The following is an 18330-nucleotide window of genomic DNA, read 5'->3' on the forward strand; positions in this document are numbered from 1 at the left end:
ACTGAGCTCAAGAATTATCTTAAAAAACAATGCCTAATCGAACAAAAAGCAACGGATCTATCCTCAGAACGAGAAATAATAGCGTTTTTCAGTAAATGGGCAAAATTTATCAGGATGTTCCCACCTTCTGAAATAGATCATCTAATTTATCCATTCAGAAATTCTGAATTGGTTTTGCTGGATGTTTGGTGAGGGGGGACTGGGGTTTGGAAGGGGGGGACAGGAGAAATCTTTTTTTAATTTTTTATTTCTTAATTAATTTTCCCCTTTTTTTTTTTTTTTTTTTTTTTTTTTTTTTTTTTTTTTTGGTATTGGTTTGTTAGTTTGGTTGTTTATGTGGTTGTCTAATTTATTTTCACTTTTTTTAGATTGTTATTATGACTGGCTTAGCAATTAATTAACTGTATCTATAACCAGCTGAGTTAATTGAAATCAAAACTGCATGTAAACTACTCTGGTCAAGGATGATTCCCGAGAAAAATTGATCATTTATAATTTAGAGCTTTAGTTAAATCAAGACGAGGTAGATGTAATGAATTGTATGTAACAATTTTTTTCCCTGAAGAAAGAGGGAAAGAGAAGGGAAGAGGAAAGGGAAAAAAAAGATGTTAGTTTGCTAGGATAATTGATTTATTTAGTTATGTTGATTGTTATCATGGTTGGCTTAGCAAGTATTCAATTGTAACTATAATTAACTGAGTTAATTGAAATCAAAAATGCATGCATATTGCTCTGGTCAAGGATGACCTTCAAGAAAAATTGATTATTTATAATTTAGAGCTTTAGTTTAAGATAAGGTAGATGAATAAATGGCATACAATAATTATTAATGATGCACTCCTTGGGAAAAATTGATGTAATGCTGATGTAAAATAAAAATTATATTGAAAAAGAGGTATAACTCATGGCTAAGGAACATCCTCCTTGGATGGTTCTCAAGGAATGTACATAATTCTAAAGACATGTCTGTTATACTGGTCATTTATGTTGCTTTTTCGATGTATGTCATATCGGCATGTTGCCATGAATCTCTTATGTATATGTACTGTTTTACTTATGACTTTACCTCAATAAAAAGTACTTTTGAAAAAATTGCATGCTCTATCTGAATCATGAAAGAAAAAAATGTGGTTTCATTGTCCCTTTAAGGAGTTAACGCTGCAGAATTTTGGGACTAATTTATTATCCTTTATGTTTAGGATTATTGTGGCAGTGGGCAAACACTTTTGCATGTGAGGGGATTAATAGGTTAAATCTCTTATTGGGGAAGTTTTTTCCCTATATGGCTCTTATTTATTTTAGCTTTATGTGTATAAGTTTATTTGGGGCATGTTGGACAATTTTTCAATTTTCAGATTTAAACCGCTTTCTTTTTTAAGCAGGGAGCGTGCGCTTTTAGTTTTGCGCAGTTCCCTGTTTCTGCCTGTCACGTGATCTTTTACACTTCCGTTCAGAGCGGTGTGGAGTCACATAGGAGCTGCCTTGTGTGCTGTGCCGGCTGTTGCAGCAGTAGAAGTTAAACTAGTCCGTCTCTGAGCGTCCTTCGTTTTGGAGAGTTGCCAGCAGTTCCGGTGCAGTCATTTTGGGGATCCTCTGTATGCGGTAAGTTCACCTCAGGTTATCTGAGGTGTGCAGGTTGCTGCAGTGTTTAGTTCATCTGGGTAGTTTTTTTGTCTATAGTTGACAAGTGTCTATTATGTCTAAAGGCCCAGATTGTTTTGCCCATGCAATTTTGTGCCACATGTTTAGCTAGAACGCTAGAATGTAAGGACAAATTATTGCCCTCTAAGTCTATTGTCTCCCAGGATAATGCTGTTCAGGTTTTGCCGCTGCCTTCTCCTCAAATGTCCCAAGCCTCATTGGTGTCACATGCAGTGTCCTGTGGTTCCTCTCAGCCTCCTGGAGGAGTGTATGTGCCTGCAGATTTTGCTGCACAGGTATCTTCTGCGGTATCTGTAGCATTATCTGCTTTTCCTATGCTAGGAAAACGCAAGAGGAAAATTAAACATTCAGATAGTAAGGTTTCTGTTCCTCCTACTGCTACGCAGGTTGCCCTCCCTCATAAGTCTGATGAGGAGGTTTCGTCGGTAGCTTCTGAGGGTGAAATCTCAGATTCTGACAGTATAATTCCTTTGTCTGAGTTTGAAGAAGTGAACTTCAGGTTTAAGCTTGAACATTTTCATGTTTTGCTAAAGGAGGTATTGGCTACTCTGGACGACTCTGAATCTCCTGTCGTGGTTAACCATAAAAAAATCTAGTAATCTTAATAAATAATGACGTTCTTTCCTCTGTGGAAGTGTTTCCTGTTCCAGACCGTGTGACAGAGATTATTTCACAGGAATGGGAGAAGCCAGGGATACCTTTCTCCCCGTCTTCAGTCTTTAAAAAGATGTTTGCTGTTGTTGACTCCATTAAAGATTCATGGCGCACGGTGCCTAAAGTAGAAGGGGCTATTTCTTCTCTGGCTAAGAGAACTACAATCCCTATAGAGGATAGCTGCTCTTTCAAGGATCCCAAGGACAAGAAGCTGGAGGCTTATTTGAAAAAGGGGTATGTTCATCAGGGTCTTCAATGGCAACCTGCAGTTTTATTGCCACAGTAGCAAGTGCAGCATCTTATTGGTGCGATGCCTTGTCTGAATCTATTTTAGAAGAGACTCTGTTGGAGGAAATCCAAGATAGGATTAAGGCTCTTAAACTAGCCAATCCCTTTATTTCTGATGCTAATATGCAAGTTATTAGACTGGGGGCCAATATGTTTGGCTTCACTATCTTAGCTCGCAGGGCTTTGTGGTTAAAATCTTGGTCTGCTGATATTAACTTCAAGTCCAAACTTCTAGCGCTTCCTTACAAGGGTAGAACTTTGTTTGGACCTGGTTTGGCAGAAATAATTTCTGATATTACGGGTGGAAAAGGGTCTTTTTTACCGCAAGACAAGTAGAACAAACTTAAAGGATGTCAAAGTAATTTCCGTTACTTTTGTAACTTCAAGGGTCAAAAGTCTTCCTCTTCCGCCTCTAAGCAGGAGCAGTTCAAGTCTTCTTCAACCCAATCAGTCTTGGAGCAAGGGGAAGCAATCTAAGAAACCCTCAGCTGAGTCTATGTCAGCATGAAGGGTCGGCCCCCTGTTCGGGATCGAATCAAGTGGGGGGCAGACTTTCCCTATTTTATCAAGCGTGGATACGAGATGTCCCAGATCCTTGGGCTTTGGACATAGTATCTCAGGGTTACAAAATAGAATTCAAAGCTTTTCCTCCCAGGGGCAGATTCCACCTCTCAAGATTGTGTGCAGACCAGGTAAAAAGAAAGGCATTATTGAACTGCGTTCAGGACCTTTCCTCCCTGGGAGTGATTGTTTTAGTTCCTGTAAGGGAACAGGGTCTAGGATTTTATTCAAATCTGTTTGTGGTTCCCAAAAAAGAGGGAACTTTTCAACCCATTTTAGACCTAAAGTGCCTCAACAAGTTTCTCAGGGTACCATCCTTCAAAATGGAAACCATTTGTTCCATTCTTCCTTTGGTCCAAGAGGGTCAGTTCATGACGACCATAGACCTGTAGGATGCGTATCTTCATGTTCCCATCCACAGGGATCATCACAAGTTCCTGAGATTTGCCCTTCTAGACAAACACTTTCAGATTGTGGCTCTTCCGTTTGGCCTTGCTACAGCTCCCAGAATTTTCTCAATGGTTCTGGGGGCTCTCTTGGCAGTAATCAGGTCTCTTGCAATTGCAGTGGCGTCCTGCCTGTACGACATATTGGTTCAGGCGCCATCTTTTCAACAAGCAAACTCTCATACAGAGATCTTGTTGTCTTTTCTACATTCCAAAGATGGAAAGTGAATCTGGAGAAGAGTTCCCTTGTTCCAGATACAAGGGTGGTTTTCTTAGGGACCATATTAGATTCCCTATCTATGAAGATTTTTCTGACAGAGGTCAGAAAATTCAAGATTCTTTCCTCTTGCCTCTCTCTTCAGTCTACTGTTCAGCCATCAGTAGCTTAATGTATGCAGGTAATTGTTCTGATGGTTGCTTCCATGGACATCATTCCCTTTGCTCGATTCCATTTGAGAGCTCTGCAGTTATGCATTCTCAGGCAGTGGAACGGAGACCATTCAGATCTGTCTCAGAGGATAGATCTAGATCAGTCGACAAGAGTCTCTCTTTCCCGTGGTGGCTTTCTCAGGAGCATCTGTCTCTGGGCACATGCTTCCGAAGACCTTCCTGGGTGATTGTGACCACGGACGCCAGCCTGCTTGACTGGGGAGCAGTCTGGGGCTCATTAAAGATGCAAGGATTATGGACTCGGGAGGAGTCTGCTCTCCCCATAAACATTTTGTAGTTGAGAGCGATTACAATGCTCTGATGGCTTGGCCTCAGTTGTCCCTACCCCAGTTTATCAGGTTCCAATTGGACAACATCACCGCTGTGGCTTATATCAACCACCAGGGAGGAACTCGGAGTTCCTTAGCCATGAAGGAGGTGGCTTGGATTATTCAGTGGGCGGAAGCCCACAATTGTTGTCTATCTGCCAATCACATTCCAGGTGTGTACAACTGGGAAGCAGATTTCCTGAGCAGACAGACATTTCATCCCAAGGAGTGGGCTCTCCATCCGGAGATATTCTCCAGGTTAATCCTCAAATGGGGGTGCCGAAGTTGGATCTGATGGGGTCTCGGCAGAACGCCAAGCTGCCAAGGTACGGTTCAAGGTCAAGAGATCCGCAGGCAGCTCTGATAGATGCTCTGGCGGTTCCTTGAGTGTTCGGTCTAGCATACCTGTTTCCTCCGTTTGCGATCCTTCCACAAGTCATTGCTTGTATCAAACATGAGAGAGCGTTGGTGATTCTAATAGCTCCTGCATGGCCTTGCAGGATCTGGTATGCAGACTTAGTGAAGATGTCATCTCTTCCACCTTGGAGGTTACCTCTGAGAAAGGACCTTCTCATTCAGGGTCAATTCCTCCATCCAAATCTCGTTTCTCTGAAGCTGACTGCTTGGAGATTGAACGCCTAGTTCTGGCGGTGGGAGTCCGTCATTGAGACCATGCTGCAGGCTCGCAAGCCTGTAATTTGTAAAATTTACCATAAGGTATGGCGCAAATACCTTTATTGGTGTGAATCAAAGGGCTACTCTTGGGGTATGGTCAGGATTCCAAGAATTTTGTCTTTTCTCCAGGAAGGTCTGGAGAAAGGGTTGTCAGTCAGATTTCTGCATTATCTATTTTGTTACACAAGCGTCTGGTGGTTGTGTCAGATGTTCAATCTTTTTGTCTGGCCCTGGTCAGAATCAGGCCTGTGTTTAAACCTCTTACTCCTCCTTGGAGTCTTAACCTTGTTCTTAAAGTTTTGCAGCAGGCTCTGTTTGAGTCTATGCATTCCATAGATATTAAGTTGTTATCTTAGAAGGTTTTGTTTCTTATTGCTATCTCTTCTGCTAGGAGAGTTTCTGAACTCTCGGCTTTGCAGTGTGATTCAGGTAAAAATAAATTTAGTTTTTTAACCCCTCCTCCTGCTAAAAATGTTTGTTAGGCTAACACAATGGGGCCAATTTATCAAGCTCAGTTATGAAACAGCGTTCACAAAGACCGCTGCTCCATAACCCTCAGAGCAGGCGGATAGGAATCGCTGGAATTCAACCCGATCGAGTATGATCGGGTTGATTGACACCCCCCTGCTGGCGGCCGATTGGCCGCCAGTCTGCAGGGGGCGGCATTGCACCAGCAGCTCACATTCTCCACATTCAGCGAAGTCTTGCGGACCTGATCTGCACTGTCGGATCAGGTCCGCAAGACCTTTTGTAAATAGGCCTCACAGTATGGACCGGAGGATTGTAACAAATTTTGACACATGCTCTCAAAAAGGTTCACCCCCTGATATTTATACAAACTGCACAAATTTAATATGTTGGGTTATGTTACCGGTAACTCATATATCACTTGGACTTTTTTATTGCATATGTATCTGAGATTTAACCTATTGGATACCAGTAATACAAGCAAAGTGTAGTTGGGTGACCATTTGACTGTGCTCAGCTGCTGTCATATAAGTACAAACTTATGTAAGTACAAACATTCTGCAAATGAAATGACTCACGCATCTGTGAAACCAGAATTTTGATTAGTTTAAAGCTAAGTTTTAATTTCTAATGAATCCTTTTTTGTTTTTTTTTAATTAAAAGGTGAACTGACGCTAAATGTGTTATCATAAATTATGCATTTGAAATATTTAGGAATTAATGACCCATCAGTTTTGCACTTCAATTGTACCATATTTGGATAATAATGCAAACTGAAGCTGGTTTCTCAAAGAGCTTGGTTTGTTGTCAGAACGATGTATACTGCAGACAAAAGAGATTTGACTTAGCTTGTAAAAGAAGACTGACATATCATTAAATCTGACCAGGGGTTACCGTTTAAGGAGATGCAGTACCCAAAGGTGGGATACAGAAGATCTGTTCCATCAGGGACATGTTGGTAAAGGTTGATCCTGTATCCAGCTAAAAACAGCAACATGGTTGCAACAAGTAAAACCAGGATGTTACAAGTGTGCAGGTTGCACTACTTGTAATGGACTATTAACTACAACATTTTTTTTCCACCCAGGGACAAATCAGAAGTTCAAAATACGGCATTGAGTAACCTGCACAACGACCCATATTGCGTATTTATTACACTGTCCGTGTGGGTTATTCTATGTCGGGAAAACTGTGGATGATCTCCGGACATGCATGGCCTATCATCGTATTTCCATTAGGGCCGCTATAAGCAAACGAGAATCTGAACAACTCGTGGCCCGGCACTTTGCCATGAATGGACATGCTGTCTCAGATTTGAGATATGTGATCATTGATCACATCCCCCCTCCTATTAGAGTGGGGGATAGAGGTAGGATGTTGTTGCAGTGCGGGTCAAGGTGGATATTCAATCTGAATACTTTGGTGCCCAGAGGTTTGAATACCCATCTTGACTGGCACTGTTTCTTATAAATTATCCTCTTAAACAGTCTGCTATTAGTTATCAGTGGCCCCCTATCAGTTATTGCTAGTCTGGCAATAGAAAAATCTTCAATAGGATTTGTATATATAGCTGTTTTTAGGGTTTTCTCCCCTTTGAATCTAGTTTCCAAATTTAGAGAATAGGATCTCGCCTCTATTTATATTTAGCTAGTAATTTACATGGTTAATATGTTATATGTTTATTACCAATATGTAATACCTAAGAATTATACTTGTACGATGTTTAAGGTAAATAGGATGGTATAAATAATATCGCTTAGTTGTGTTGATATGTCATGCTAATTGATCTGCTGTTCTGAAAAATTGTTTTAGAGACGCCGTGGCTGGTTACCAGGGCAACAGGCTGCGCCTGCGCAGTGGTGTGGCTAGGACGCCAGTGTGCTTCCGGTTTTCGGCAGGGTGATTTGGTGAAGGGATAAAAGAGTCAGGTATGTGATTGTATGTTTTTATGGTCTGAGGACAGAGTTAATAGCTCCGAAACATCACTGATTTAATAAATTGCATTGTTATAATATAAGACCTGGCGAGTGCTTCCCTTATAACTTTTTTGTCAATACGCTTTGAATGCACCCTGGGCAGTTGCTGATTGTGAGTGCAGGGGCTGCAGGAAGACTTTTATACATACTGTGTGTGTATATATGTATATGTGTGTGTGTGTATGTATATATATATATATATATATATATATATATATATATATATATATATATATATATATATATATATATATATACTGTTGCCACAAACACCCAATATTCCCATTTTTTATTTTTTGCATAAAGACCCTGTACACCCCTTGGGGAGGCCCATTATATCGGGCATGGTATCTCTATTGGAACCTACCTCCTGAATTAATTGATGCTTTTTTACAGCCCCTGGTTAGCTATATAAGAGACTCTACTCAAGTATTGAAAACAGTTGGAAATCTACATATAGATTTGTTACTGTAGACGTATCGTCATTATATACCTCCATCCCACATCAGATGGGGATAAAAGCTATATCCTTTTTTTTACATAATTTTTCAAATTACTCTGAGGATGTAAAACAATTTTTGCTTCTCACAGTGGAATTTTTGTTGTCACACAATTATTTTTTATTTAAACGTTAACTACTATCTGCAGAGACGTGGAACTGCGATGGCGGTAGTTTTTGCCCCCTCATACGCTAATCTCTATATGGGATTGTGGGAGCTGCTTCACGTCCATGCAGATAGTAACCCCTTTAAGAAGCACATTATATATTTTGGTCGTTATATTATAGATGATCTCCTACTGGTGTGGGATGGAGATGAAAATTCAGTGGAATCGTTCTTTAATTACTTAAATACTAATGAATTTAAACCTAACCTTTGTAGGTTCACAAGACATTTAATTTTTGGACATAGAGTTGAAGGCAAATCTCAGTTCTGGTCAAATTGAAACAAATTTATATAGGAAACCAAATGGTGCTAATACTGTACTGTTTTAAATTTTAAATCGTGCCACCCTAACCACGTATTTAAAGCGATTCCTAAGGGCCAATACATTAAAGTAAAACGTGTATGCTCTGATGAAGTCAAGTATCAACAACAATGTGATATTTTGACAGAGAGGCTGGCAGCCAGAGGTTACAGCGATAAATTGCTACATACTACAAAATAATTAGTGGATGAGATTCCACAAGAGACACTTCTGAGATACAAAAAGACGAAAATTAATAGGAAAAAGAAAGTGAAAAATATGCAAGATATTAAAATTATTTTCAGCACTCCATATAGTTTGGAGTATAAACATATCTGTAATATAATTAAGGCAAGTTTACCAATTTTGACTGCAGTTTTAGATCAAGTAAAGACTAAAGGCTTTAAATTTGTTGCTAAAAAAGCTAAAACTATTGGGAACTATGTTGCTCCATCTTTTTTACATGAAAAGAAAAGTAGTACCTGGCTAAGTAGGAGAAAATGTTTTCATCGTTGCAGAGCCACTAGATGTAAAACTATGTTTTATACTTTTTTATACTAGAAATAAAACTATCATACACTTAATTGCAAAGCGACAAATGTAATTTACCTTCTCACCTGTAGGGGGTGCAATATTCAATATATTGGAAAAACAGCAAGAATGCTAAAAGACAGAGCATTGGAACATATTAGAGATGTATTGAGAATCCAGACATATACATAGCAGTGGCTAAGCACTTTAAAAATTAACACTTTGGTGACTCCTCATTAGTACAAATTCAAGCTATTGATCATGTCCCTTTTTCTAAAGGATTACTTTTTGAGTAAAAATGAAGTACAGTGATTTTTTACTCTACATACCAGAAATCCATGGGGTATAAATATGGAGGCAGATGTAAATTTATTCATTTAATATAACGTTGATCAATCTATGTTGTACATAATAACAAAATATATTTAAAAAAAAGTATACCATAAAATAAAAAGGTTTATATGTAATGAATAAAATGTAATTATTGTCCCTATATGGATAAAAAGTTGATAAACAAATAGATAGAATATCTCTCATAAAAATATAATCATGACTATGTAAGCCTAATGCTGCAAGTAGATATATGCTCCAGTAATGAAATACGGTAGTTAAATTATACTTTTTCAATTAAGCATATGCCTTTAAATAGACAGGAGGTAGCCCCGCATGAAACGCGTATGCTGTTGCTGCATTCTGTCATCCTTTTTTGTTTGATTACTATATTTCTATTAATTTTCGTTTTTATAGTGCACCAATAAATTTCTTGATTTTTTGAGTCAGGTATACGTCGCTCATACAGCAGACTAGAGCCCAACTGTAAAGTGAAAACCGCCTTAAAGTGAAACAATGTGGTTATAGCTTTTTTTTCACTTGCAAGTATGATTATAAACTTGAAAACATGTTTGAACTAACATATATTAGAGGTGCAATAGCGCTAAAGGGCCACTAAACCCAATTGTGATTCAGATAGAGCAGCAATTTTAAGCAACTTTCTAATTTAATCCTATTATCAATTTTTCTTCGTTCTCTTGCTATCTTTTTTAAAAAAAAAAAACAGGAATGTGATGCATAGGAGCCGGCCCATTTTTGGTTGAGAACCTGGGTTATGCTTGCTTATGGGGGGTAAATGTAAGCCTCCAATAAGCAAGCACTATCCATGGTGCTGAACCTAAAATGGCTGGCTGCTAACATTTACGTTCCTGCTTTTAAAATAAAGATAGCAAGAGAACGAAGAAAAATTCATAACAGGAGTAAATTAGAAAGTTGCTTAAAATGCCATGCTCTATCTGAATCATGAAAGAAAAAAATTGGGTTCAGTGTCCCTTAAGTTTAGTTTAACCCTAACACAGTACAATGTTCAATTAGTATTCAATAAAAACTTTACTTGTAAAATAGTGACAATCCCCAAGGCCGAACACTGTGCGATGTGCAATCTCATCGCAGAAAATGTGCTATGTCTGCAGAAAGAACGGCAGTGGCAGTTAAAATATTTTTTCGCCTGCACTTTTAATTTCTACCTGTAGGTGTGACTTTTTCCGGTCTTTCTCAGTGTAAATATTTACTGCATTCCTCTCTCTTGAATTTCCTCCCCCTTCCTGAACTCTGGTGCGGTACAGGGTAACAGCACATTGCAGAAAAGGTACACCAGGGCGTAACAAATATATTCTAGGAGTCTAGGAGCCAACCAAAATACAAAGGAGCCAGATTTAGTTTTTTAATAAATGTGTGTGTTTGTGTGTGTGTATATATATATATATATATATATATATATGTGTGTGTGTGTATATGTATATGTAAATATGTGTGTGTGTATATGTGTATATATGTGTGTTAATATGTGTGTGTGTGTGTGTGTATGTGTGCATATTTGTGTGTGTGTTAATGTGTGTGTGCTTGTGTATGTATGTGTATGTGTGTATATAAGTAAGTCAGCCCCCCTCCCTGTAACCCGCATCAGCCACAGTAAACCCCCCTCCCTGTAACCCGCATCAGCCACATCGCTCCCCGGTAAGTCGGCCCCCGTCCCTGTTACCCGCATCAGCCACAGCGCTCACCGGTAAGTCAGCCCCCCTCCCTGTAACCCGCATCAGCCACAGTGCTCCCCGGCAAGTCGGCTCCCCTCCCTGTAACCCGCATCAGCCACAGCGCTCCCTGGGAAGTCAGCTCAATGTCGCAAGGCGGGCACAGCAAGTCGGCCGCCCTCCTGTTCGTCATAGGTGACGTCAAATGTGGCGTGGCTAAAAGTCTCATACTCTCGCGGTTTTAAAACTGAGGCAAATAATCACGGTTTAAAATAACATCCGCAATTTATCGTGCAGCCCTAATGTATATGTGTTTGTGTGTGTATGAATATGCATGTGTGTGTATGTGTGAATGTATGTGTGAATATATGTGTGTGTGTAGAGATCACAGAGGCTGAAACTTTCCCAAATAAGTTAATTGGATATGCACAGCATTGTGAAAATGGGGTTGTGGACCCTAAGTAGTCAAAAAACACAAAAACAAATGTAATAGTGCACACAAAGGGATAAATGCCCCAGGTTATCACGGTGGTAATGCTCAGCAGGTGAACCTCAGGGAAAAAAGAAACTCATATAGTGAAGTTCTGTGGTTATAAAAATGAAGAAGAGCCAGAAATGGTACTCACATTGTCTAGAGCTTCAAAATCAAGCTCTAGATATAAATGCACAGGAAGCTCCTAATAGGGAGGCAAGGCAAAGAACGATATCCCAGCTTCACAAGGAATGAATCAGAACTGGTTAAAAAGTATAACAATTAATTAAAAACAAGTCACAAGGCATACAAATGAATGTCCCAATCATAGACCGCTGCACGCAAAAGACTGTGTATATCACAATGTCTAATGAGTGCTGTTCAAGTCCGGTATGGAACAAGGCTCCGCCCCTTTTGTGACGTCACTACGCTACGACATACGTTTTGCCAATCACAGCTTGGCTTTTTCGAGGATCCACAGTCTTTTGCTTGCAGCGGTCTATGATTGGGACAGTCTCATTTGTATGCCTTGTGACTTGTTTTTAGTAAATTGTTATACTTTTTAACCACTTCTGATTCATTTCTTGAAGCTGGGATATATATATATGTTGAGACTCATTTCTGAGTGCCATCCTTTTAGGAAGTATACATCAGCAGTATAAGCATGGAGCAGCAGCCCCTCCAAAAGCATATAGACCCCAGCAGTACAGTAGAGCAGGTTCCCAGGCAGACTGACACTGTGAGAACGTACAGCAGACATCAGCGAGGCTGTACATGAACCTGTCCTCATGCACACTGAGTAAGGGCAACAAACGCAGCAACACTGACTCCTCAGAGACACTGAAGAAAATTTTTCACTAAAAAAAATCTCATTGTAGAAAATGAAAAAAAAAAAGTTCTGCCTCTGGGGTGACAATTACTGTAGTAAAATTTGCCAGACTACAACGCTGAGACACAGATTGCACTGTAATGCTGTAAACATGGTGAACTGCGCATAACAAAATGGTGCCAGTCACTTTTCTCGCAATCTCACGACGAGTACAGCACTGTTTCAAAATCCTTGGAGGTTGAACTTAAAGAGACATGAAACCCACAAATTTTCTTTTGTGATTTAGACAGAGAATACAATTTTTAACAACTTTACAATTTACTTATATTATTTAATTTGCTTCCTTCTCTTGTTATGCTTTGCTGCAAGTTTGATCTAGGTAAGCTCAGGAGCAGCAAATAACCTAGATTCTAGCTGCTGATTGGTGGCTGCATATAGATACCGATTGTCATTGGCTCACCCATGTATTCAGTTAGAAACCAGTAGTGCATTGCTGCTCCTTCAACAAAGGATACAGATTGAACAAAGTAAATTAGATAATAGAAGTAAATTGTAAAGTTGTTTGAAATCACATATTCTATCTGAATCATGAAAGAAAATATTGGATATCATGTCCCTTTAAGCTCCACAAAGTGCTATATTAGCAAAGTGCTGTAAAGTGAGGTATACCTGTATAGTTTTCAGTATTTACATTTATTTGGATAGCACATGCTTAGCACATATATCCCGTTAATATAAATGCCTTTAAAGGGACACTGAACCCAAATTTTTTTCTTTCGTGGTTCAGATAGAGGATGCAATTTTAAGCAACTTTCTAATTTACTCCTATTATCATTTGTTCTTCGTTCTCTTGCTATCTTTATTTGAAAAAGAAGGCATCTAAGCTTTTTTTTGGGTTCTGAACTCTGGATAGCACTTTTTTTATTGGTGGATGAATTTATCCACCAATCAGCAAGGATAACCCAGGTTGTTCACCAAAAATGGGCCGGCATCTAAATTTAGTTTCTTGCATTTCAAATAAAGATACCAAGAGAATAAAGAAAATTTGATAATAGGAATAAATTAGAAAGTTGCTTAAAATGTCATGCTCTATCTGAATCATAAAAGAAAAAAATTTGGTTCAGTGTCCCTTTAAGGAAAGTTAGACATGTATTTTACTATGTACTGCTTTCATTGTTTATTTACACTGTCTGATTCCACACAACATTTTATCTAGCAAGTGAGGGGGGGTGAATTGTCTGTGAGAGATGTATATATTTTTTGGGAAAACTTAGAAGAGTGGACTGTATCTTGCATATTAGGGGGAGATAGCGTCAGAAAGCCCACTAGCCTTAAAGAATTTTAGTAAAACACTTATGTTTTCTTAACATTTGCTTTTGTTATCTGAATGAATATGATTGACACTTTTAACCCCTTAGTGACCAGACCACTTTTTAATTTGTTGACCGTCTGGGACAAAGGCTATTATTGCATTTCTGCTGTGTTTGTGTTTAGCTGTAATTTTCCTCTTACTCATTTACTGTACCCACACATATTATATACAGTTTTTCTCGCCATTAAATGGACTTTCTAATGATACCATTATTTTCATAAAATCTTATAATTTACTATAAAAAAACATTATAAAATATGAGGAAAAAAATGGAAAAAAACACACTTTTTCTAACTTTGACCCTCAAAATCTTTTACACATCTACAAACACCAAAAAACACCCATGCTAAAAAGTTTCTAAATTTTGTCCTGAGTTTAGAAATACCCAATGTTTACATGTTCTTTGCTTTTTTTGCAAGTTATAGGGCAATAAGTACAAGTAGCACTTTGCTATTTCCATTTTTTTCAAAATTAGCGATAGTTACATTGTAACACTGATATCTGTCAGGAATCCCTGAATAACCCTTCACATATATATATTTTTTTAAAAGAAGACAGCTTAAGGTATTAAACATGGGGTATTTTGACTCTTTCCATGTAACCATTTTACCGCCAATCTATGCCAAAGTTTGAAGGAAAAAAAAGTGGTGATTTCTTTGGCAAAATAGCAATTTAAGAATACATTTACTGAGAACGTTAAGGGTTACTGCCAATTAACACCCAAATATGTATTCAGCAGCATCTCCTGAGTACAGTGATACCACCCATGTATAGGTGTGTCTGGTTCTCTGGGGGCTAAAAGGCCTTATTTTTAGGGGACGCAATACAGTTTTCCAACTTGAAATTTTCACGTCTGTCATCATGCACCCATGTCCTATTTGGGACATTTCTGAAGCCGGCCAATTTAAATTACCCCCATCGAACCATATATTTTTGAAAAGTAGACACCCTAGGGTACAGTTGTGCTCATAAGTTTACATACCCTGGCAGAATTTATGATGTCTTGGCCATTTTTTCAGAGAATATGAATGATAACACAAAAACTTTTCCTTTACTCATGGTTAGTGTTTGGCTGAAGCCATTTATTATCAATCAACTGTGTTTACTCTTTTTAAATCATAATGACAACAGAAACTACCCAAATGACCCTGATCAAAAGTTTACATACCCTGGTGATTTTGACCTGATAACATGCACACAAGTTTTCACAAAGGGGTTTGAATGGCTATTAAAGGTAACCATCCTCACCTGTGATCTGTTTGCTTGTAATTAGTGTGTGTGTGTATAAAGGTCAATGAGTTTCTGGGCTCCTGACAGACCCTTGCATCTTTCATCCAGTGCTGCACTGACGTTTCTGGATTCTGAGTCATGGGGAAAGCAAAAGAATTGTCAAAGGATCTGTGGGAAAAGGTAGTTGAACTGTATAAAACAGGAAAGGGATATAAAAAGATATCCAAGGAATTGAGAATGCAAATCAGCAGTGTTCAAACTCTAATCAAGAAGTGGAAAATGTTCTGTTTGATAATATACTGCATTCATCTTGCCATCAATTCTGACCAAATTTCCTGTGCCTTTGTAGCTCACACATCCCCAAAACATCAGCGATCCACCTCAGTGTTTCACAGTAGGAATGGTGTACCTTTCATCATAGGCCTTGTTGACTCCTCTCCAAATGTAGCGTTTATGGTTGTGACCAAAAAGCTAAATGTTGGTCTCATCACTCCAAATGACTTTGTTCCAGAAGGTTTGAGCCTTGTATCTGTGCTGTTTGGCGTATTGTAAGCGGGATACTTTGTGGCATTTGTGTAGTAATGGCTTTCGTCTGGCAACTCGATCATGCAGCCCATCTTTCTTCAAGTGCCTCCTTATTGTGTATCTTGAAACAGCCACACATCATGTTTTTAGGGAGGCCTGTATTTCACCTGAAGTTATTTGTGGGGGTGTCTTTGCATCCCGAACAATTTTCCTGGCAGTTGTGGCTTAAATTTTAGTTGGTCTACCTGACTGTGGTTTGGTTTCATCAGAACCCTTCATTTTCCACTTATTGATTAGAGTTTGAACACTGCTGATTTGCATTCTCAATTCCTTGGATATCTTTTTATATCCTTTTCCTGTTTTATACAGTTAAACTACCTTTTCCCGCAGATCCTTTGACAATTCTTTTGCTTTCCCCATGACTCAGCACTGGATGAAAGATGCAAGGGTCTGTCAGGAGTCCAGAAACTCATTGACCTTTTATACACACACACGAATTACAAGCAAACAGATCACAGGTGAGGATGGTTACCTTTAATAGCCATTCAAACCCCTTTGTGTCAACTTGTGTGCATGTTATTAGGCCAAAATTACCAGGGTATGTAAACTTTTGATCAGGGTCATTTGGGTAGTTTCTGTTGTCATTGTGATTTAAAAAGAGTAAACACAGTTGATTGATAATAAATGGCTTCAGCCAAACACTAACCATGAGTGAAAGAAAAGTTTTTGTGTTATCATTCATATTCTCTGAAAAATGGCAGAGAAATCATAAATTCTGCAAGGGTATGTAAACTTATCAGCACAACTGTATTTCAAATGCTGATATTTTAACACTTTCCATGCACTAATTCAACCACCAGTCTTTGTCAAACTTTTGGGTAGTCATTTGTTTGTGTTATTTTTCACACACATTGATTTCTAGGCATGGATTCTCAGTTCCTGTTATGTTTTACTGCTAAAAAAACACCTCAATATGTGTTCAACCACATCTCCTGAGTACAGTGATACCACCCATGTATAGGTTTGTCGGGTTCTCTGGGGGCTAAAAGGCCTTATTTTTAGGGGGCGCATTCCAGTTTTTCAAATTGGAATTTTCACATCTGTCATCATGCACCCATATCCTATTTGGGACATTTCTGAAGCTGGCCAATGAAATTTACCCCCATCAAACCATATATTTTTAAAAAGTATACACCCTAGGGTAATTCAAATGCTGGTATTTTAACACTTTCCATGCACTAATTCAACCACCAGTCTTTGTCAAACTTTTGGGTAGTCATTTTTTTTGTGTTATTTTTATCACATATTGTATTTTAGGCATGTATTCTCAGTTCCTGTTATGTGTTACTGCCAAAAAGCACCTCAATATGTGTTCAACAACATCTCCTGAGTACAGTGATACCCCATGTATAGGTGTGTTGGGTTCTCTGGGGGGTAAAAGGCCTTATTTTTAGGGGGCGCATTCAAGTTTTTCAAATTGGAATTTTCACATCCCATGTCCTATTTAGATAATTTCTGAAGCCGGCCAATGTAATTTACCCCCATCAAACCATATATTTTAGAAAAGTACACACCCTAGGGTATTTCAAATGCTGGTATTTTAACACTTTCCATGCACTAATTCAACCACCAGTCTTTGTCAAACTATTGGGCAATCATTTTTCTCCAACATTGGTGTGTCCGGTCCACGGCGTCATCCTTACTTGTGGGATATTCTCTTCCCCAACAGGAAATGGCAAAGAGTCCCAGCAAAGCTGGCCATATAGTCCCTCCTAGGCTCCGCCCACCCCAGTCATTCTCTTTGCCGTTGCACAGGCAACATCTCCACGGAGATGGTTAAGAGTTTTTTGGTGTTTTAATGTAGTTTTTATTCTTCTATCAAGTGTTTGTTATTTTAAAATAGTGCTGGTATGTACTATTTACTCTGAAACAGAAAAGGATGAAGATTTCTGTTTGTAAGAGGAAGATGATTTTAGCAGACAGTAACTAAAATCGATTGCTGTTTCCACATAGGACTGTTGAGATGAAGTAACTTCATTTGGTGAAACAGTTAGCAGACTTTTCTGCTTAAGGTATGACTAGCCATATTTCTAACAAGACTGAGTAATGCTGGAAGGCTGTCATTTCCCCTCATGGGGACCGGTAAGCCATTTTCTTAGTCAAACATAAAAGAATAAAGGGCTTAAAAAGGGCTAAAAAAAACTGGTAGACATTTTTATGGGCTAAGTCGATTGCTTTATTGGGGCATATTATTCAGATTCTAGCTAACAATTGGCATTTATAATCTTGGGGAACGTTTAAAAAACGGCAGGCACTGTGTTGACACCTTTTTTAGTCTGGGGGCCTTTCTAGTTATAGACTGAGCCTCATTTTCGCGCCATTACTGCGCAGTTGTTTTTGGAGAGCAGGGCATGCAGATGCATGTGTGAGGATCTAAGAATCACTAAAAAAGCTTCTAGAAGGCGTCATTTGGTATCGTATTCCCCTCTGGGCTTGGTTGGGTCTCAGCAAAGACTATAGCTGGGACTGTATAGGGGTTAAATTTAAAAACGGCTCCGGTTCCGTTATTTTAAGGGTTAAAGCTCTGAAATTTGGCGTGCAATACTTTTAATGCTTTAAGACACTGTGGTGAAATTTTGGTAATTTTTGAACAATTCCTTCATACTTTTTCACATATTCAGTAATAAAGTGTTTTCAGTTTGAAATTTAAAGAGACAGTAACGGTTTTATTTTAAAACGTTTTTTGTGCTTTGTTGACAAGTTTAAGCCTGTTTAACATGTCTGTACCTTCAGATAAGCTATGTTCTATATGTATGAAAGCCAATGTGTCTCCCCATTTAAATTTATGTGATAATTGTGCCATAGCGTCCAAACAAAGTAAGGACAGTAATGCCAC

At 38.7% G+C, this 18330-nt stretch overlaps 1 protein-coding gene across 1 annotated transcript in view; it reads left to right on the forward strand.

Moving 5' to 3' along the window:
• The window catches only part of LOC128656987 (gastrula zinc finger protein XlCGF17.1-like), a 159078-nt gene that overhangs the window by 13061 nt on the left and 127687 nt on the right, over nucleotides 1-18330 (forward strand). Inside the window, exon 2 of the mRNA XM_053711196.1 lies at nucleotides 7325-7440. The gene's annotated coding sequence lies outside the window, so the exon portion shown is untranslated. The remainder of the gene's footprint in view (nucleotides 1-7324; nucleotides 7441-18330) is intronic.

This window comes from Bombina bombina, chromosome 4 (genome assembly GCF_027579735.1).
Source record: "Bombina bombina isolate aBomBom1 chromosome 4, aBomBom1.pri, whole genome shotgun sequence".
Classification (NCBI taxonomy): domain Eukaryota; kingdom Metazoa; phylum Chordata; class Amphibia; order Anura; family Bombinatoridae; genus Bombina; species Bombina bombina.